Raw genomic sequence first — 5976 nt, forward strand, 5'->3', positions numbered from 1 at the left:
GTTGGGGTAACGGTTATGGCAAGGGGGAGAGGTGGAGAGAGAGAGAGAGACGTTATGGAAATGAGGCATAATGCAAATAATCGTGGGTTTATAACCCACGTTGTTGAACCGTCGGGTAAAAAGGATAGAGCGTCAATTAACTCGACGCTCCGTCGAGTGAACACCCCTTTTTTTATATGAAAAAAAGAGAAGAACGCCCGTCGAACTGACCGTTGATCAGTTCGAGGGAGTGTCAAACCTGTCGTCGAATTGCCATTATTTCCAGTGACCAATCTTTCATTCGATCCACTCGACGGGGAATTCGATGGTTCGTCGATCTGATCAACGTTCCGTCGAATGTGTCGTGTAATTGCTTTCCTGGAAATTTCTGAGTTCAAGACTTAGGTTCCTCAACACATCAACAAACATTAAAACAGCACAACAACAAAAAGCAACAGAATGAATAAAAAAAATTACGAAAATGCACATGGGTTGCCTCCCAAGAAGCGCACAATTTAACGTCGTGGCACGACGTAATACCACTTTTGATGCTAAGATCCGGTGCCATGTTTCAACCGGTGAGCATCAACAATCTTGTCTCCATCAACCATCCAATAGTAGTGCTTTACCCGATGGCTATTTACCCTGAAAGTACGTGTCCCATTGTCGGACTGTAACTCCATTGACCTATTGGGTGACACACTCACCAAAGTAAAAGGGCCGGACCACTTGGATTTCAACTTGCCTGGAAAGAGCTTCAACCTTGAATTGAACAGCAACACCGAATCACTCGGTTGAAAATATCGCTTCAGAAGTTTGAGATCATGATAGTGCTTCATCCTTTCTTTGTACAAACTCGCACTCTCATAGGCATGATACCGAAACTAATCCATTTCATTCATTTGAAACAACCGCAGCTTGGTTGCTTCGTCCCAATTCATGTTCAATTTTTTTAATGCCCACAAATCCTTGTGTTCAAGTTCAACAGGTAGATGACAAGCTTTACCGAACAACAACCGATAAGGAGAAGTACCAATGGGTGTCTTGAACGCTGTTCTATAAGCCCAAAGAGCATAATCAAGAATAGATGACCAATCAGTTCTGTTTGCATTAACCGTCTTGGCTAAAATGCTCTTTATCTCCCGATTGGAGATTTCGACTTGCCCACTAGTTTGGGGGTGGTAAGGAGTTGCCACCCTGTGTTGCACTCCATATTTATCAAAGAGATTAGTGAGTTGGTTGTTGCAAAAGTGAGTGCCACCATCACTAATTATTGCCCATGGAGTGCCAAACCTTGTGAATATGTTTCTTTTGAGAAATTTGGTGACACTTTTGCCATCATTGTTGGGCAATGCTACAGCTTCAACCCACTTGGACACATAGTAAACCGCAACAAGGATGTATCACATACCATGAGAACTCACAAATGGGCCCATAAAGTCGATGCCCCACACATCAAATAGATCAACCTCCATGACAAAATTCGTTGGCATTTTGTGCTTCCTCCCAATTGACCCTTGGCGTTGACACTGGTCACAAGATTTCACCATCAAATTTGCATCATGATAAATGGTGAGCCAATAATAGCCACATTCAAGCACTTTAGTTGTTGTGCGGTTCCCACTGTGATGACCCCCCACGGGAGAGTCATGGCAAGCTTTCAAGATTTCCATGGCCTCGAATTTGGCCACACATCGCCGAATGATGTTGTCGGCACAAGTGCGGAATAAATAGGGCTCATCCCTATAGTATTGATAACTATCTCTAAAAAATTTATTCTTTTGATAAGCCTTGATATCATCGGGGATAAGGCCCGTCACCAAGAAGTTGGCGATATCTGCATACCAAGGGCCAACCTTACAAGATACAGCAAAGAGCCTCTCATCAGGGAAAACATCAGTTAACTCAAGATTTCCACTTGGTCTCCCAGCTTCCTCAAGTCTAGATAGATGATCCGCAACTTGGTTTTCACAACCTTTTCGATCTTTGACCTCAAAGTCAAACTCTTGCAACAACAATACCCAACGAATCAACCGTGGCTTTGCATCTTTCTTTGTCATCAAATATCTCAAGGCCGCATGATCCATATGAACAACCACTTTGGATCCAAGTAGATAGGCCCGGAACTTCTCAAACGCGTAGACAATGGCTAGAAGCTCTTGCTCGGTGACGGTATAGTTCATTTGAGCTCCATTGAGGGTCTTGTTCGCATAATAAATTGGGTACATGATTTTGTTGTGCCTTTTCCCAAGCACCGCACCAATAGCAAATCTGCTTGCATCACACATGAGCTCAAATGGCATTGACCAATCCGGAGATACAATAATTAGAGTAGAGGTGAGCATTTCCTTCAACTCATTAAATGTCTTAAGGCACTTCTCATCAAATGCAAACTTAGCTTCTTTTTCAAGAAGCTTACACATCGGGTTGGCGATCTTGGAAAAATCTTTGATGAACCACCGATAGAAAACGGCATGTCCCAAGAAGCTACGAACCCCTTTGACAGAGATTGGTGGGGGGATCTTGGCTATAACATCAAATTTTGCTCGGTCCACCTCAATACCCTTCTCGAAAATCCTATGGCTAAGGACAATCCGTTCTTTCACCATGAAATGACATTTCTCCCAATTAAGTACAAGGTTGGTTTCTTCACACCGCTTCAATACCTTACCGAGATTGGAAAGACATTCGTCAAAAGAGTCACCAACAGTAGAAAAATCATCCATGAAGACTTCCAAGAAATCTTCCACCATATCCGAGAAAATAGACATCATACACCGTTGGAAAGTAGCCGGGGCATTGCACAAGCCAAAAGGCATGCGACTGAAAGCAAAAGTGCCATAAGGACAAGTGCAATGTTAATTTGGTTGTACCCCGAGTACCCATCCAAAAAGCAATAATAAGCTCTTCCTGCTAGCCGATCAAGCATTTGATCAATAAAAGGCATATGGAAGTGGTCTTTACAAGTTGCGGTGTTTGGCTTTCAATAGTCCATACACACTCTCCATCCGGTGACTGTCCTTGTAGGAATCAACTCATTCTTAGAGTTAGGGACAACAGTGATGCCCCCCTTCTTTGGCACACATTGCACCGGACTAACCCATGGACTATTCGCAATTGGGTATACAACACCCGCATCCAACCATTTGATTATCTCTTTCTTGACCACTTCTTCCATAGGAGGGTTTAGCCTCCTTTGATGCACTACACTTGATGAACTATCTTCCTCAAGTTCGATTCTATGTTCACAAATACCGGAAGGAATTCCCCTAATATCCACAATAGTCCACCCAATATATCTTCCATAAGCCTGCAACACTTCAAGCACCTTTTGAGTTTGTTCCTTATTTAACAAAGATGAGAGAATAACCGGTAAAGTATTATCTGGGCCAAGAAAAGCATACTTCAAATGAGGGGGAAGTAGCTTGAGCTCAAGTTTTGGCGGCTTAGCCGGAGGAGTGGTTCTTTTATCAAGATCAAGAGATAATTTCTTCGGTTCATAAGAGTACGAACCCCGGCCAATGAGAGAATTAACTGTTTCAATATACCCCTTCATGTCATCTGCCTCGAAGTTCACCAAAATAGCCGAAAGTGTTTCGTCAAAGTGCTCCTCATCTAACTTATGATCCACCGCTTTGTCTACCACATCGAAAGAATCAATGACCAAAATTCTCTCATAAGCACTAGGCAATTTTAACCCCTTGCTAGCTTGGAAAGTTACCTCTTCATCATTGACCCGAAATTTTATTTCATTCTTTTCTGAGTCCATTAGAGCTTTCCCGGTGGCAAGAAATGGCCTTTCCAAGATAATTGGGACTTCTTTGTCAACCGCACAATCAAGGATGACAAAATCTGCCGGTAATAAGAATTCCCCCACTTTAACAAGGATGTCATAAACAACCCCTACTGGTCTTTTGATGGTTCTATCGGCTATTTGGAAACGCATGCTCGTCGATCTAGGTGTTCCCAAACCGGCTTGCTTATATATGGCTAGTGGCATCAAATTAATACTAGCCCTATTCTCACATAAAGCACGAGCAAAATCATGATGACTGATGGTGCAAGGGATAGTAAAAGCCCCGGGATCTCCCTTCTTCTCAACATTTGATGACGAAATAATAGCGCTCACACGGTGGGTGACTCCTACCGCATCATGCTTGATTGGTATTTTCATCATCAATAAATCTTTCAAGTATTTAGCAAATCCCAGCATTTCGTGGAATGCATCAAGAAATGGGATATTCATTGACAACCCTTTCAATTGGTCGTAGAAGTGTTAGCACTTGGCATCCTCCGTTCTTTTCATCAATCTTTGTGGGAACGGGGGAGGAGATTTATATATTTGGGTCAAGGGTTTAATTTCCCCCGTGACCTTGCTCTTTTGGGTGCTACCATCGGTAGATTTTTCAACACTTGCCTCCTCGTCACCCTTTAAACCACTAGGGTGTGCTTCCTTCTCTTTCTCAACAATAGTAGGCACCTCAATTGGTGCCTCTATTTCTTCTTTAACTTCTTCTTCAATAACCTCATCAACAATCGGCTTGACAATGATAGGTTCAACCACTCTCTGCCTTACCGCATTAATGATCTTTCCACTTCTAGTAGAAATAGCTTTGCATGAGGCAATGTGATCACCTCCACTACCCCTTGGGTTCGGAATTGTGTCGCTAGGAAGGCCCCCTCTTTGTGGTGGATGTTGCTCACGAGAAATATCTCGCATTTGTGACTCAAGTTTATGAATCGAAGCGGTGTGAGAGCCTACCACTTCGGTCAAATTTTCCATCTTCTTGTCACTCTTATGTTGGTTGTCCAATATCTTTTCAAGCATAGATTCCATTCGAGAGGCCCCTTGATCATTGGAAGTACCTTCTCGCCAATTTGAGAGTTAGAAGTACGACCCTTTGGTGGAACATAGGCATTGGAGTTCCGATTACTATAATTGTTGTTGTTGTAATCCCTCCTATCCGAACCACCATATTCATTTGGCCATATTGATTGCTTTGTTGTTGGGGTCTCCATTTCTTTTGATAACCCCCCTGAGAGTGATCGATATAATTAGCATCCTCACGTTGTGGCTGCCCCTCTAGATAAGCTTCTTCTGAGACTTGGTACATTTCGGGAGCATGAGATGGCATTTCTTCGACAACATTCACACTTTTAGCTTCTTTCTCCGTAAGCCTCTTTGAAATAAATCCACGGTGGTTTGCAATTGAGCAAAAGCATGATCTCGCTCATGATTTTCTTTGGCCACCGCGGCAGCAGAGGGACTGCCATATGACAGGATTTCACTATTGCTTGAGTTCCAAGCTTGATTGTGGGTGGTGAGCTTATCGAGCAACCTGGTGATGCTGACAAATGATTTGTCCATGAAGCATCCCCCAGCTGCTGTGTTGACAGCAATTTGATTCATTGTATCTAACCCCTTGCAGAACTTTTCGGCGAGAATAGCATCCGGAAACCCATGAGTTGGAGATTGAGCTAGATAGTACTTGAAACGCTCCAATGCCGAATATAATTGTTCCCTCAAAAATTGTTTGAACTCAAAGATCTTATCTCGAAGCTCAGCCTTTTTGCTTGGTAGGAACCACTTCTTCAAAAATGTATTGGCTAACTCGCTCCATGTATGAATAGAATTGTTGGGGAGCTTTTCATACCATTCCCTTGCTTGGCCAGCCAAGGAATATTTAAGGACCCGTAACCGAAGTGCATCAGCAGAAACAACACCTTCGGATTTTTGAGCACACACATGTAAGAAGTTCTTCAAATGTCGGAGTGGAAAATCCTCTAAAGAATTTCGGAAATAACCTTCAAGTTTCAGTAGCTGATAGATACAACTATCAATTTTGAAAGTAGCATTTCTAGTTCTGGGAGGAATTACAGCAGAAGCATAATCAGCTTCATTGATGAATTCCGCAAATATATTCTCTTTCTCATCCTCTTCTGGTGCAGGTGGGTTCACTTGGAGTCCACCTTGGTTTCCCTGATTCTGATTCTGTC

At 42.8% G+C, this 5976-nt stretch overlaps 1 non-coding gene across 1 annotated transcript; it reads left to right on the forward strand.

Annotated features, from left to right (window-relative positions):
• The first annotated feature begins 5435 nt into the window (after positions 1-5435).
• Positions 5436-5541, forward strand: LOC132608511 (small nucleolar RNA R71). Its single transcript, XR_009570425.1, has one exon. It is a non-coding gene; the product is annotated as a small nucleolar RNA R71 (small nucleolar RNA).
• Positions 5542-5976: the final 435 nt, after the last annotated feature.

This window comes from Lycium barbarum, chromosome 8, assembly GCF_019175385.1.
Source record: "Lycium barbarum isolate Lr01 chromosome 8, ASM1917538v2, whole genome shotgun sequence".
In the NCBI taxonomy this organism is placed as follows: domain Eukaryota; kingdom Viridiplantae; phylum Streptophyta; class Magnoliopsida; order Solanales; family Solanaceae; genus Lycium; species Lycium barbarum.